Below are 17049 nucleotides of genomic sequence, written 5' to 3'. Positions count from 1 at the left end.
CTGGCACCTATTATTGGGACAATAATCATAATTTTTCCACAATCATACCTTTCTTTAACCATCAAAATAGGTGTAGGACAGACATACTCCTGCAACAGGGCTAGATATTGAACCAAAAAAAACCTTCCTCTCCTTGCCTGTCTTTTCTTTTTCAAACTACTTCTAATATTATCTAACATCGCTAGAGGGTCTGTCCGTCTCTTTTATTCTTCTCCTGCAATTCAATTTCTCCCTTTTCCCATATTCTTTCCCATACCTGCCTTCGGATATAAACTGGATTGTATCCAGGGGTAATCTTCCTTTCCCATAATCCCCACTTCCCTATCCCTATCCTTATGCTTATTATCGGGACATATTTGCATTACCGTATGGCCGACTACGCTAAGGCTATAATTTTATCCTGGCTACATTAAAAAGCATGTTATGCAGTCTGACATATTGAAAGTTATAATTCGAGACCTGTCTGCAACAGATAACCCACAGAAGCAGCTCCATTACTGGTGGCCTGGCGTACAGTTCTTGGTACGTTTAGGTTTATTAATCACTAATTTCTCAACATATTCTTCTTTTACTTACCTCAGCAAGGTTTTGATCCGTTAATCTACTTTCGTAGACTTTGTAAACTCTGTTTAGGACTTCGTAATCTCTGTTTATTTCTTAAAATCGTCCATGTTTAGAAGAGAATAACAGTGACGACAGGTTCAGGGTCTGGGGTGAGGCATAGCCTTTACAACGGCGCCTCTAATGTTTATCTCCTTGTACTGTTTTGTCTTTTCTTCCACATTAGATTTAAAACTTCTTTTTTCTTTTCTATATTTGTTTCACTAAATAACATAATCCTACTATTTTCTTTAGGTCTTCGTCGTATGGTTGTTGTAGCTCAATTACTTCATTCCTTTCTTTTCTATATTCCTGGCAAAATAACAAAAAATGTATCAAATCTTCCTCCTCATTTTCACAAAAATTACAGTTTACATTAAACAAATTCAAAATAGTCAACACTAAACACATGGCTCCCCTAACTGATCTCTCCACAAAATAGGTTTTCGAGCATTCTATCTCATAATAGATAGATGCAAAGCTTCTAAGCTTATACTTATTATTATGATTAAGCATCATAACAAAGTTAATGAAGAAATGCTTAATCCTGGTTCCTGGTTCTTTATCGCTCACGCCGCATAATATGTTTGCGGACACTCTATCACTTTATAGATAGGTGCAAAGCTTCTAAGCTTATTCTTATTGTTATTAAGCTTATATTAACTGTGCCTTAAATTGATTAATAATGAGATTCTCAATCTTTACCTTTATCCCATTCTTATTTGAAATCAGATAGGATAACACCCCGCAATCATCAGTTTTGGCAACCTATTGTGGTCAGTTTGGACTTCTTAAATTCTTCTTTCATACACATTGCCTTACCTGTAAATGCAGCCAGATCTCTGCTAGGATTTTTTAGCGTACCTAAACTTGTTCTACATTCCTTAGCCGTCCTAATTTTGGGCATAAAAATAAATGTCCGGTAGTATCTTCTTCATCTTTGCACAGTTCACACAAATTACCTTCATATTTTCCCCTGAAATTCGCTTTTAAATTGAGCATAATTAATCTTGTCTTCATTACAAGAGATGCCTTATCCAGATTCATTTCTCTGATGTAACGCTGTGGTTCATTTCCTTCAATAAATCTTAATTTTTTCATCACTTTCTTTTTTTTCTTCAATGGTTTCTCCTATTTTTTTCCATAATTCTTTTCTTGATTTCTTTTTTCAGGGTCCTTTTCCCCCAACTTCTTATTTCTTCAACTTCCATTCCATATTTACTACAGATTTCTTCTATGCTCTTACTCCAGCACTTTCCATACGGGTTATTCAAATGATCCTCAATTATCTCTCTTATTAGTCTTTTTTCTCAGAGTTTATGATGTTATGGAAGAGCATTAATTTCTTATATTCTATTCTGCAGGACACCGACCATATTCCTGTTTCTGCAAGTATGCCCTAATATGGAGTACTTGCAGGTTATTCATGCATACTCCTTATTATCTTATATTAAAGGTTTTCCAGATCTTTCATATCTTTGCTTCTTATTGCACTCCAGGTCTCCATATTGGCAAATAATGTTGGTACTACTAGTGTTTCATATATTTCATTTCTGACTTCCAATGCCATTTTCATACCTTTCTCATATCCCCATAGTTTCATATTCTTGGGTCATATATGCGACCCTCTGGCCTTTTTTTTTTTTTTTTTTACTGATACTTAATTCTTTTTTTTTTCCTTCTCTGTGTACCATTCACCCAGATACTTATATTCTTCAACTAAACTTACTGGTCTGTTCTTCACTTGTGTTTCAATCTTCTCCTCTTTCTTATTCTTTCTTTTGTTAATTATTAATACACTCGATTTTTTCGGGTTGGTGTTGATAGTGAACTTCTTTAAGATATCCAAGCTATGACAATTACTTATGGCACATTCTATGCCATCTTTCCTTCCTGTGGGAAACATAATGTCACCTACAGCACTTTATTCTTCAAGACTTGCCGCCGACTCCTCAGGTTCAGGGGTGAGGCCTCTAAAGCTTATCCTCCTCTTCAGCTGTTTTGTCTTTTCCTCCACATCAGGTTTAATACTTCTTTTTTTAATTCATATATTTGTTTCAGTAAATACAAATGATGGGTGTTATATGAACTACATTCATACCAATTTTCGTACTGATACTTGCCATAGAAAAGTCACAGTAGCGATTTTTCGATATCCGTGGAAGGCCAATTTTCTGCGGCGCCGTAAATTACTTGTAGAATATTCTACATATTTACTTTGTTCATACCAATTTTCATGTTGATATCTGCCATAGTAAAGCTACGGGTTGAATGGTTATTTTTGACGGTGGAGTAAATTGTTCTTAGAATAATTCACATATTCAAATGAAAATTTCAGGGATTGTTGTGAAACATAGTTTCTCTGTTCGTGCCAAATTTCATGGTAATATCTACAATTAAAAAGAGACAGCTATCATGTAGCCTTCTTAAATAGGCTCTTAAACGTAGCAACATTATAGTGAACTGCGTGATAGTGAGCATCATCAACTAGGGACAATACCGATCTCATATACAATATCCCTCCCGAGTTGCACCTGCTAGTATGTGAAATATTTAATAGAGCTATAGGTCTTAGGTCTTTTGCCATTGGCCCTTTGTCTTATCAATCATCTTTATTCTTGACTTCTTCCACGTAATTGGTTTTTATTTTTGGTCCAACTCATTTTTGTAACATTTCTGTAAGGTTTCAAGACATGTTTTGTATTTTCCTAGTGCATTATAGAGTTCGAGTTTAAGGCCATCCGGTCCTACTGCAATTTTTTGCCTTTAGTTTCCCAAGGCAATTCTTTACTTTTTCTATTGTGATTGTTGGATTTTCCATTTTGTTACCTAAGTATGTATTTGATATTATATCATCTACTCTTGTGATATCTTCCTGGTGCGCTATTTAATTTTCATATTCTATCCATTTTTCTTCATTCCAAACTATGTCTTTTTATTTTCATGCTTACAATATATGAATTTCCAGTATTTCCTTAATTCTTCTTTGTTTCTTCATTATTTAGCCTAATTCCTTTGCTCTCCATGAAGTTGTATTACCTTGCCATGGGCTTCCTGTCTTTTCTTTATTCTGTCTATGATTTCCCAGAGTTTTTTTTATTCTTATCCATTTTTATTTCTCGTTACCTTTTTCAAATATAATAATTTCCTTCTTTATCAGTTTTTGCACTTCTCTCTTCTGTTGAACATATCTCTCCTCTAATACATTTTTTACATTTATATTTATTTCATTTTTTTTCTTTCTATTTAGCTCCCCCCTTTCCTTTATTCCTTTTCTTATTTCATCGTTCTTCCAGGGTTGCCCATGTACCTTTTCTTCCGTAAGTACTTTCCTTCTTATATACTTTTGCTAATTTTTCTTCTGTGGCCTCTTTTATTATAAGGCCCGTGCCTTCTATTCTGTCTATTTGTGTATTTCTAATAATTCCCTCCTTAAAATGTAGAGATAATGGTGGGAAAGAAGAGTCATACTTGAACGAAGGGAGAAGCCGTTTCAAAGCATTATAGAAGCGATTACTACTACTATTCATAATTTCATACTCGGAACATTTATTTGTGTAGTAAAAAATCAAGTTTTTAACCTGTAAAACAAAACAACGGGATCCCTTAATCTGAAATGGAAGAGGATAATAAATAAAAAGATTGAACTTAACCAGAAAATAAGAAAATTAAATAAGAGTAAGAACACTTTGAAGAGATAAGAGCCTAAGAGGAGGAAGTTGAACTATACCCGACCACAAATCAAATTCCAGAATAATAGTAAGTATTTGGAGGTAACCATATGATACTTTAATTTTTATCCAAATGCATGAACCATATATTTTTCCTACTTGTTATCTTGTGTGGTTTATGCATTTCTGACCATGATTATTGGGGCAAACCACCCGCTCATTAGTTTTTGGACCCCCTTATATAAAGAAAATTATGGGGGACCCCAGTGGGAAACGGGCTTTTTGCGTGGGGAAATGTCATAAACGAGTGATTTGCAGCAATATTTGTGGTCAAAAATGCAAAATAAGCACAAGATAACCAGTTGGGAAAATATATGGTTCATGTAAGTGCCTGAAAACAGGCCAAAACGTCATTATTTAACACTTCTAAGATTTGTAAAAGGGTACAGAACCCAACAAACCCACCTAACCTAACCTAGTAGTTCAAAGGTCACATCCCCTCTCTGGGGGCAAGCCCCCCAGACCCCCTTCCCAGGTCACAACCCCCGAACCCCTTTTCCAGCTCACAACTCCCTGGACACCCCTTCCCAGGTCACAACCCCCTGGACCCCTCTTCCTAGGTCACAACTACCTGGACCCTTCTTCCCAGGTCACAACTCCTTGGACCCCCCCTTCCCAGGTCACAACCCCCTAGCCAGACGTTCCCCTCCCAGGTCACAAACTAAATGTAAATCATAAATAAATCCTTACATTGTGAAAAAGTACATCACAAATAATTCATTACCTTATGATTGACACCGTCTCCTTTTTTTTTTTTTTTTGTCTTGGCAATCTTTACAAAAGCTTTGCAGTAGAAAATGTGCTGGTCTTCCCTAAAAATAAGTCAGAATCGGACCTATGAGGCATTATTTTGCTGTTATTTTTTAATTTCACATGAGTAACAATAGCTTTACACAGATCAAAGAGCATTGGCATCATAATCAATTTTCAATATTAATCTTACCCGATAATCATGTAGCTGTCAACTCCGTTGCCCGACAGAAATCTACGGACGGGATACGCCAGCGATCGCTATACAAGAGGGGGGTGTACTCACCAGCGCCATCTGTGGTCAGGTACTCCAGTACTTCTTGTCAACACCACCTCAATTTTTCCTCTGTCGTGCCGCCGGCAAGACCTACATGGATACGCTGTTGATTTTGGAGTCTTTGTTCACGGTTTTGGTGAAGTATTGCTCTAAAATTTAGCCTTCGCTATACGGGAAGCTTTTCCCTTAGCTTAGATAGCTTTTGGAATTAAATTGATTTATTGGTTAACGATCTTTGCTTTACTTTGGAATTCCCCCTTGACTGTTCTCTAAATTCAAGATGTCCGACCACTCTCAAGCTCCTAGACAAAGGCGATGTAGTGTTAGGACTTGTAATAGGCGTCTTCCGAAGGCCTCGGTTGATCCTCACACCATTTGTTCCGACTGTAGGGGAAAATCCTGTCAGTTGGAAGATCGATGTGGGGAATGTGCTGGGCTTTCGGAATTCGATTTTAATGAATTCCTCAAGTATACGACTAGGTTAGAGAGGGAGAGAGTTAGGAGGAGTTCTTCTCGCTCTTTGGTTTATTCCTCCCCCCATGATCCTCAACCTTTTCCTTCCCCTGTAGTGGTGACCCCCGAACCTATTACGAGTGCTCAGCCTGATATGTCGGATATGTTACGTGCCATTCAGGCTCTAGGTGATAAGGTGGAGTCTTTAGTGAGTGACCACAATCTTCTCTTGGCAGATGTCAAGGAACTTAAAGTGAAAAGTGCAGTGGGAAGTGTTAGTGCCAGGCTGTGCCTAGTGTCAGTGTCAGTGTTGCGCATGAGGATACTTCTGTGCGTGCCAGTCGTCCTCCCAGTCCGGGACCTCTTGCAAGCTCCCAAGCCCAGGGGAGAAGCAACGTCGAAGGGCAAAAGGGTTCGGCAGGCCTTGATCGGCGCACAGTTGTATCCTCAGTGGTTGCGGGTGTATCTGATAGAGATCGTCACTTCCACTCCCAGACGATTGAGCCCTTAAATTCCTCGTCTGCGGAAGATGTTTCCAGGAGGAAACGCTGGACCCAGGTCTCACGACCTCTTAAACGTAAGGTCCCAGCCGAGCGAGTCCAACGGCCCAGGTGTAGCCACTGGGCCAGTTCGGACTCGCCGCAGTCATCTGATGACTGCACACCTCCTAAGAGAGGTAAGGCGATGCCTCAACAGGCCTCTGCTGAACCTCATGCTATGAGGCAGCCAACTTCTGTTGATCCCAAGTTGTCTATGCTGCAGACAATGCAGTCTCAGCTTGCGGTTTTGATGTAGGAGTTTCAGGCAGAGAAGGTTAGCACACCTCCTCCTGCGAGCGCTCCTCCACCTCTGCGCAGTCCACCCTGCCAGACGTATGATGTTGAGGCTCCTCCTGCCTCCATGCGTGAGTTGCCAGGTACCAGCGCTATGCAGCAACCTCCTCTTACCTTGAGGCAGGAGCCTCTTGCTATGCGGCAACCTCCTCAACCCTTGAGGCAGGAGCCTCATGCGTTGCGGCAACCTCCTCCACCCATGAGGCAGGAGCCTCATGCTTTGCGGCAACCTCCTCCACCCATGAGGCAGCAGCCTCATGCTATGCGGCAACCGCCTCAACCCTTGAGGCAAGAGCCTCTCTCTGCGCAGCAACCTCCTCAACCCTTGAGGCAGACGCAACCCTTGAGGCAGGAACCTCATGCCATGAGGCAGCCTCCTCAACGCATGCAGCAGCCGCATTCTTCGCAGCATGAGCCTCTTCCCATTCAACACGAACCGCATACCATGCAGCATGAGCCTCATGCCTTACAGCATTCGCTTCTGACCACGCTTGCTCCTCAGACCTCCGCAGAACCTCCTTCACCTCAGCCTCATGACTTTGTCATTGCCAGCCCTCATCCTCTTCAGCAGAGGCGTGATGATGTATCCGCAAGTGCGCATGCACCCGTTCTTCAGGATTCAGCCATTCAGCATGCCGCTATACCGTTACCTCTCGCTTCTCAACTCTCAGGAGATGAGGTTTCTGAGGATGAAGCTGCTCACCTGGATGATCCTTCTTCTGATGTGGAGGAACACAAGTCGTCGCCACCTTCATTAGACTTTCGTAAGGTCCTGACTCTGTTCAGAGAGTTATACCCTGAACACTTCGTTTCTGCAACCCCTCGTTCTCCCCCATCCGAGTTTTCTCTAGGCATCCAGCCTATTAAGTCTGCCTACACCAAGCTTGTCCTCGCCAGATCATCAAAGAGAGCTTTGAGGGTTTTAGGGGATTGGTTGCAGTCCAAGCAGCAACTGGGAAGGACATCTTTTGTGTTTCCTCCTCCTAAGCTGGCTTCTAAGTTGGGCGTCTGGTATGCCACGGGAGAGGAACCAGGCTTGGGGGTCCCTGCCTCTGCCCAGGCCGACTTCTCAAGTTTGGTTGACTCTCCCCGTAGGTCGGCTATGAGACGCTCCAAGGTCTGCTGGACTTTTTCTGATCTGGACCACTTGTTGAAGGGAGTCTTTCGCGCCTTCGAAATTTTTAATTTCCTCGATTGGTGCCTGGGGGCCTTGAGCAAGAAGACTGCCCCTTCTGACAAAGACTCGGCCATGCTGATCATGTCCTGTATGGACAGAGCAATTCGCGATGGTTCTGGCGAACTTGCTTCTATTTTTGTCTCAGGAGTCCTCAAGAAAAGGGAACATCTATGCTCCTACTTATCTACTGGTATCACCCCTTGCCAGAGGTCACAGTTGATGTTTGCTCCTCTCTCCAAGTTCCTGTTTCCGGAGGAGCTAATCAAGGAGATGGAGGCGGCTCTTATCCAGAAAGATACGCATGACCTCATGGCCTCTTCAGCACGTAAGGCTAAAATCGTACCTTCAGTGCCGAGATCTTACCGCACCCCTGTAGCTGATACACCTGCTACCAGATTCATTCCGCCCTTTCGTGGCAGAGCCCCCAGCCGAGGAAGTTCCCGTGGAGACAGTCACAGGGGCAAGTCCAAGAAAGGTGCCAAGTCCACGAAAAGCAAGCTTTGACTTCCCTCCTCTCCAGACAGCTGTAGGAGCCAGACTCAAGACCTTCTGGCAAGCCTGGGAAAGAAGAGGTGCAGACGCTCAGTCTGTCAATTGGCTAAGGGAGGGTTACAGAATTCCGTTCTGCCGCAATCCCCCTCTGACCACATCTCCCATCAACCTCTCTCCCAACTACAAGGAGAAGGACAAGAGGCTAGCGTTACATCAAGAGGTGTCGCTCCTGTTACAGAAGGAGGCAGTGGTGATAGTCCGGGACCATCAATCCCCGGGCTTTTACAACCGTCTCTTCCTGGTGGCCAAGAAGACAGGAGGTTGGAGACCGGTGCTGGACGTCAGTGCGCTCAATGCTTATGTCACCAAGCAGACGTTCACAATGGAGACGACGAAGTCGGTCCTAGCAGCGGTCAGGCAGGAGGACTGGATGGTCTCGTTGGATCTGAAAGACGCCTACTTTCACGTTCCCATCCATCCAGACTCCCAACCTTTTCTGAGATTCGTCTTTGGAGAGGTTGTGTACCAATTCCAAGCCCTGTGCTTTGGCCTAAGCACGGCACCTCTTGTGTTTACGCGACTGATGAGGAATATTGCGAAATTCCTTCACTTGGCAGACATCAGAGCCTCCCTTTATTTAGACGACTGGCTTTTAAGAGCCCCCACAAGTCGTCGCTGTCTGGAGAGTCTCAGATGGACTTTGGATTTGACCAAGGAACTGGGTCTCTTGGTCAATTTAGAGAAGTCCCAGCTCGTTCCTTCCCAAACCATCGTTTACCTGGGAATGGAGATTCAGAGTCGAGCTTTTCGGGCTTTTCCGTCGGCCCCAAGAATCAACCAAGCCCTAGAGTGCATCCTGAGCATGCTGAAGAAGAACCGATGCTCGGTGAGGCAGTGGATGAGTCTAACAGGGACTCTTTCATCGTTAGCCCTGTTCATCGAGTTAGGGAGACTCCACCTCCGCCCCCTTCAGTACCATCTAGCAGCTCACTGGAACAAGGATATGACGCTCGAGGCGGTCTCTATTCCTGTTTCCAAAGAGATGAGGGCTACTCTAACGTGGTGGAAGAACAACATTCTTCTCAAGGAGGGTCTCTCTTTAGCTGTTCAGACCCCCGACCTTCATCTCTACTCGGACGCATCAGACTCGGGCTGGGGCGCGACATTGGACGGACAGGAATGCTCGGGGACATGGAACCAGGAACAGGAAACGCTTCACATCAATTGCAAGGAGTTGTTGGCAGTTCATCTGGCCTTAAGGAACTTCAAGTCCCTCCTGCTAAACAAGGTGGTGGAGGTGAACTCCGACAACACCACAGCCTTGGCGTACATCTCCAAGCAGGGAGGGACTCATTCGAGGAAGCTGTTCGAGATCGCAAGGGACCTCCTCATTTGGTCAAAAAGTCGAAAGCTCACGCTGGTAACGAGGTTCATTCAGGGCGATATGAATGTCTCGGCAGATCGCCTCAGCAGGAGGGGTCAAGTCATCCCCACAGAATGGATCCTTCACAAGAACGTGTGCAGCAGACTTTGGGCCCTGTGGGGTCAGCCAACTATAGATCTGTTCGCTACCTCGATGACCAAGAGGCTCCCATTGTACTGTTCCCCGATTCCAGACCCGGCAGCAGTTCACGTGGATGCTTTTCTGCTGGATTGGTCCCACCTCGACCTGTATGCATTCCCGCCGTTCAAGATCATCAACAGGGTTCTTCAGAAGTTCGTCTCTCACGAAGGGACACGGCTGACGCTGGTTGCTCCCCTTTGGCCTGCAAGAGAATGGTTCACAGAGGTACTGCAATGGCTGGTCGACGTTCCCAGGACTCTCCCTCTAAGAGTGGACCTTCTACGTCAACCTCACATAAAGAAGGTACACCCAAGCCTCCACGCTCTTCGTCTGACTGCCTTCAGACTATCGAAAGACTCTCTAGAGCTAGAGGCTTTTCGAAGGAGGCAGCCAGAGCGATTGCCAGAGCAAGGAGGATATCCACTCGCAGAGTCTATCAGTCTAAGTGGGAAGTCTTCCGTAGCTGGTGCAGAACCAATGCAGTTTCCTCTACCAGTACCACTGTAACCCAAGTTGCTGACTTCCTGTTACATCTTAGGAATGTTAGATCTCTATCAGCTCCTACGATCAAGGGGTACAGAAGTATGTTGGCAGCGGTTTTCCGCCACAGAGGCTTGGATCTTTCCTCCAACAAAGATCTGCAGGACATCCTTAGGTCTTTTGAGACCTCTAAAGAACGTCGGTTGTCCACTCCAGGCTGGAATCTAGACGTAGTCCTAAGGTTCCTTATGTCATCTAGATTTGAACCTCTCCAGTCAGCCTCTTTCAAAGACCTCACTCTCAAAACTCTTTTCCTCGTCTGCCTTGCAACAGCCAAAAGAGTAAGTGAGGTTCACGCCTTCAGCAGGAACATAGGTTTCACATCTGAAACGGCTACATGTTCCTTACAGCTCGGTTTTTTGGCAAAAAATGAGCTTCCTTCACGTCCTTGGCCTAAATCGTTCGAAATTCCTAGCCTTTCCAACTTGGTGGGTAACGAACGGGAGAGAGTACTTTGCCCTGTCAGAGCTCTTAAGTACTATCTTAAAAGGTCAAAACCCTTGCGAGGACAATCAGAGGCCTTATGGTGTGCTATTAAGAAACCTTCGCTACCTATGTCTAAGAACGCAGTTTCTTATTACATAAGGCTTCTGATTAGAGAAGCTCATTCTCACATGAAGGATGAAGACCTTGCTTTGCTGAAGGTAAGGACACATGAAGTGAGAGCTGTGGCTACTTCAGTGGCCTTCAAACAGAACTGTTCTCTGCAGAGTATTATGGATGCAACCTATTGGAGGAGCAAGTCAGTGTTTGCATCATTCTATCTCAAAGATGTCCAGTCTCTTTACGAGAACTGCTACACCCTGGGACCATTCGTAGCAGCGAGTGCAGTAGTAGGTGAGGGCTCAGCCACTACATTCCCATAATCCCATAACCTTTTTAACCTTTCTCTTGAATGCTTTTATTGTTGTTTTGGGTTGTACGGTAGGCTAAGAAGCCTTCCGCATCCTAGTTGATTTGGCGGGTGGTCAATTCTTTCTTGAGAAGCGCCTAGGTTAGAGGTTGTGATGAGGTCCTTTAGTATGGGTTGCAGCCCTTTATACTTCAGCACCTAAGAGTTGTTCAGCCTCCTAAGAGGACCGCTGCGATCAGTAAGGAAGACGTACTTATTAAAGGCAGAGTAATGGTCCAAGTCGACTTCCTTACCAGGTACTTATAATTTCATTTGTTATTTTGAATAACTGATAGAAATGAAATACGGGATACTTAGCTTCTTGATTAACATGTACACTGGTTTTCACCCACCCCCCTGGGTGTGAATCAGCTACATGATTATCGGGTAAGATTAATATTGAAAAATGTTATTTTCATTAGTAAAATAAATTTTTGAATATACTTACCCGATAATCATGATTTAATTGACCCACCCTTCCTCCCCATAGAGAACCAGTGGACCGAGGAAAAAATTGAGGTGGTGTTGACAAGAAGTACTGGAGTACCTGACCACAGATGGCGCTGGTGAGTACACCCCCCTCTTGTATAGCGATCGCTGGCGTATCCCGTCCGTAGATTTCTGTCGGGCAACGGAGTTGACAGCTACATGATTATCGGGTAAGTATATTCAAAAATTTATTTTACTAATGAAAATAACATTTTACGACATAAATGAAATTACACTATATTTTGAAATAGTTGATGTACTTACCTTAAATTCCCTCCTGGAGACGTCTTTACGTGATGGTGGTTAAGTTGAAACTGAAGGGGGAGGTGAAAAAAAAATGGCTGTTGTAGAACAACATCTGGGAACTTATGAAGAAGTACTTGTAAGCTGTTAATTAGTTTAAAAAACCACTTGACAGATACGTTATTGTAAATGCACAGAAACCAAGCATGCGCAATAAGTCCCCTTCAGTCTCTCAGATGTAAAGGATGGACTTAAATTGAAAAACATACTTCACAATTTAATCGACCGATACGTAAGTTATTATGCCCCAGCCCCCCATTAAACATTCAGAGAAAAATACCTAACTAGACAGCACTCGTCCATTTCTTATAGCGAATTCCAGTTTCGCTAGTATCATCCTAGGATCATCTCAAAGAGCGCTTGCACTCAAGAGACCGCAGGTTATCACAGTCTCCAGCATTCTTCTTCATGAAGGCATTCCAAATCTAGAGCTAAGCACTCACGCTCAAAAGACCACAGGTCATCACAGTCTTGGTGCTCTTCTTCCAGAAGCGCTCACATTTACAGTACTATGTAAAAGCTCACGATGGCGAGCGAGACGCTTACGATCATCTGCTAGACAATCTAGGTCATGATTTGGATGCTCGCATTCACAAGCTAGACGCTCACGATCACGAGCAAGACACTCTCGATCGCAAGGAAGACAGTCACAATGACGAGTGAGATGCTCAAGATCACGAGCGAGGCGCTCACGATCACGAGCAGGGCGCCCACAATCAAGAACGGGACGCTCACGATTGCGTGGATGCAGCTCAGGGCCGAACCCTGGACAGTCTCCGTGATTTGTTCAGGGTATCGCGTCCTCTTCATTCAATCTCTCCCTCCACTGACCAAGAAGACTCTAGTGACATTGAGCTCCTATGTGAAGGGGTCTGCAAGGGGGCCGGCCCTTTGGGCCAAAGTCCAGACCATGTTGGAGAAGGACACTCTCCAAGAGGACCTAGACGACTCCCCAGGCTTCTTCAGTCGACTCTTTCTTGTGAAAAAAGCGTCTGGAAGCTGGAGACCAGTCATCGACCTTTCAACTCTGAACGAGTTTGTCAAGCAAACTCCGTTCAGCATGGAGACGGCAGACACGGTCAGACAACGGTAAGACCACAGGACTTCGTGTGCACACTGAATCTAAAGGACACATACTTCCAGATCCCAATCAGTCCGTCTTCAAGAAAGTATCTCAGATTCACGCTAAACAACAAGAAATACCGGTTGAAGGTACTGTGCTTCGGTCTTTCCACAGCACCTAAGGTTTTCATGAGTGTTCGCCCTAGTGTCATCTTGGGCTCACAGAGTCGGCATCCATATCATACGCTATCTGGATGACTGGATGATTCTAGCAGACTCGGTAGCGACCCTTCTTCAGCACCGAGACAAACTTCTAGGACTTTGCCAAGATGGAGATTGTGGTAAACCTCAAGAAGTCATCTCTGCTGCCAACTCAACGACTGGTATACCTAGGAATAATGAGACAAAGCCTTTCCATCAGAAGACAGGGTAGTGAGGCTGAGGAAGGTTGCAAGACTGTTTCTCAGACGAGAAGAACTCCCAGCCCAGAGGTGGTTATGTCTCCCCTGGCACTTATCATCCCTGGCCTGTCTAGTTTCCAACGGTCACCTTATGATACAATCTCCCCAATGGCAGTTAAAGTCCAGCTGGAATCAGGCCTGCGATTCCTAAAAACTTTCTGATTCCCATGGGACCAAAAGAACAGATGGACCTCGAGTGTCGTTTGGGCCTCCACATGCTGCACCACATGACCTCAGGCCTATAGTCAGAGTTCGAAAAGTACCAGCACATAAATTTCTTAGAGATAAAGGCAGTCTTCCTGGCCCTTCAACAATTAAAAGTAGATCCTGGCGGGCCACCCAGTGGTGGTAATGAGCTACAACACCTCAGCAGTGGCTTACATCAACAAGGAAGGAGGTACTTTTTCGTAGCCCCTATCTCATCTGGTAGTAGAAATACTGAGATGGGCAGAAGTGAACTCGGTGACCCTATCAGCTCGTTGTATTCCTGGCAAAAGGAATGTGCTCACGGACATCCTAAGCAGAGCGACTCAGAGAGTGGGTTCTGAGTAGGCTTTGAATCATCTAGTATCCAGCAAAGCTCTGACTTTGTCAGGTTCCCCGACGATGGATCTGTTTGCAAAGGCCCTGAACTTCAGGCGCCTGTTGTAATGCTCCCCAGATTCTCCTGTCCTCATACACCCGACAAGACTGAGATTATTAAATAATTCTTCTTCACACAAGGGGTTAACTATGGCACTATAATTGTTCAGTGGCTACTTTCCTCTTGGTAAGGGTAGAGGAGAGACTTTTCTATGGTAAGCAGCTCTTCTAGGAGAATGACACTCTAAAATCAAACCATTGTTCTCTTGTCTTGGGTAGTGCCATAGCCTCTATACCATGGTCTTTCACTGTCTTGGGTTAGATTTCTCTTGCTTGAAGGTACACTCGGGCACACTATTCTACCTAATTTCTCTTCCTCTTGTTTTGTTAAAGTTTTTATAGTTTACATAGGAAATATTTTTTTTTAAATGTTGTTACTGTTCCTAAAATATCTAATTTTTCCTTGTTTCCTTTCCTCATAGGGCTATTTTCCCTGTTGGGGCCCCTGTTCTTATTGAATCCTGCTTTTCCAATTAGTGTTGTAGCTCAGCAAATAATAATAATAATAATAGTAGCTCCACTATGGTGGCATCACACAGAATGGTTCCCAGACCTTCTGCAAATCCTAATAGAGCTTCCGAGAGAGCTCTCACCTCGTCATGATGTACTTAGACAAGCACATGCCAACATCTTCCACAAGACCGTAGCTTCACTACGACTTCACGCCTGGAGACTATTCAGCACTTCCTCACTCAGAGAGGATTTTTGCATCAAGTTGCGAAGCCGATGGCTAGAGACCTGTGAAGATCTTTAGCTTCAATCTACCTGGCAAAGTGCAATGTCTTCTGTGGTTGGTGTCCTGGAAGGGGTATCTTTGCCCTCAATCCCACTATCCCAGCAATAGCGAAGTTCCTTGTGCATCTGCTGTAGGAAATGCTCCTCTCAGTTTTGGCAGTAAAAGGCTATCGCTCAGCCTTGAGTCTTGTCTTTAAGCTAAAAGGAGTAAATATTTCCTTTTTGCTAGAACATTCCTTACTCATATGGAGTTATGAACTTACCTGTCACCGGTCAGAAGTGAAACCTCCTCCATGGATTGTGGTTTAGGCTCTTCGGTCTCTGAAGGGTCCTCCCTATGAACCATTACGCCAGGCAACAGATCGCCACCTCACTTTGAAGACGGTTTCCTACTCGCCTTGGCTTTGGCCACAAGAGTTAGCAACTTCATGGTCTCTCATATGACATTGCCCATTCACAGGAATGGGGAGAGGTAAGCTTCAGCTTTGTTCCTAAGTTTGTAGCAGACTTATCTCTGCTTGAATTCGCAAGGTCATAGATCTCGTGCTAAAACCAGATCCTCCTTTGACACGTCGCCCTAAAGCTCATGATGTCAGGGGCATAGCTACGTCCCTGGCCTTCAAACACAACTACTTTGTGGTGCAGGTCCTACAAGCGGGCACGTGGAAGCGTCATACGACCTTCACTGCTCACTACCTGCAAGACGTTACCCACAGGAGACTTGATACGTTTTCTGTCAGTCCTGTGGTAGATGCACAACAGCTGGTTTAATACCCCAATCTCTTGATGGACAAGTAGCAGGAGGTTGAGGGCATTGGTTACCCAGTTTTAGTATGTGTGAATGAATAAGAATGACTGGCTATTTCTTTTCTTCATCCTCAACCAACTGCAGGTAAACCATGGTTCCTATGTGTAACCCATTATTGTGTCAATACTGTTACATCCCCATACCCTGGAGAAGTGGTATTGGAAATGCCTGGGTGACTTCGGACGATTCCTATGACTCGGAAGAATTCTTACCCTGACAGTCACATTAGCTAGTATCACAAATACAGCTTGTGTAGGCCGCAGAACATACATAGCAAGGTTTTAGTGAGGTGTAGGGTTTTACCTACTATGTGCTAACACACATGGAGGGTAAGCCCTGGGTCAAAGCCAAAAAGCCAGATTGGCTGGGACTTCCACCCTCCTAATGGGTGAGTCAGCCCCTACAAATACGTTTGGTTGGTATTCCAGTTATGGAACAAATGAAAAATTTGGAAGTAATTTGTATTTTTCCTAACGATACAAACCTGTAGATATTTATGCAAATTGGCCCGCCAGGCCTAGCCCCCTTGAAGTCCTACCTCCAAGCAAAGTGAGTTACAGTTACAGGTGTGTGAGAGGGGTAGCTATTACCTCCCCCCACAAACTAGCAGTTAGGTGGTTAGCCCTCGCTAAAATTCTAATGACTCAACTTTTAGCTTCGCCAAAAGTAATGCCCCCTATAAATAGCTACAGGTTTGTATCATTGGGAAAAATACAATTTTCAATATTAAACTTACCCGATAATCATGTAGCTGTCAACTCCGTTGCCCGACAGAAATCTAAGGAGGGATACGCCAGCTATCACAATACTAGAAGGGGGTGTACTAACAGCGCCACCTGTGGCCAGGTACTCAAGTACTTCTTGTTGACACCTCCTCAATTATTCCTCTGTCGTGCCTCCGGCTAGACGTTCTGGGATACGCTCATGGTCTTCGAGTTTATTCTCGCTTATTTGGTGATGTATTCTCTTTGATTTACGGCTGTCGCATTACTGGAAACCTTCTGATATTAGCTAGATAGCTTTTATTTAATTCAGTTTAACGGTTAACGAATTTTTGCTTGTTTTTTGGATCTCCCTTTGACTTCTCTTGAAAACAAAATGTCTGACATTTCGCAAGCCCCCTCCCATAGACGTTGTAGGTCTTGCAATAGACGTATTCCGAAGGTCTCGGTAGATCCTCACACCGCTTGTTCTGACTGTAGGGACAGACCCTGTCAGTTAGAAAATCGATGTGAGGAAT

The 17049-nt window shown here is 44.2% G+C and overlaps 1 protein-coding gene across 1 annotated transcript in view; it reads left to right on the top strand.

Moving 5' to 3' along the window:
• Positions 1-4119: 4119 nt before the first annotated feature.
• The window catches only part of mtTFB2 (mitochondrial transcription factor B2), a 59568-nt gene continuing 46638 nt past the window's right edge, over positions 4120-17049 (top strand). Inside the window, exon 1 of the mRNA XM_068367244.1 lies at positions 4120-4359. The gene's annotated coding sequence lies outside the window, so the exon portion shown is untranslated. The remainder of the gene's footprint in view (positions 4360-17049) is intronic.

This window comes from Palaemon carinicauda, chromosome 45 (genome assembly GCF_036898095.1).
Source record: "Palaemon carinicauda isolate YSFRI2023 chromosome 45, ASM3689809v2, whole genome shotgun sequence".
Classification (NCBI taxonomy): Eukaryota; Metazoa; Arthropoda; class Malacostraca; order Decapoda; family Palaemonidae; genus Palaemon; species Palaemon carinicauda.
Note: the sequence above shows the minus strand (reverse complement) of the source record. Positions and strands in the feature narration are given on the sequence as shown.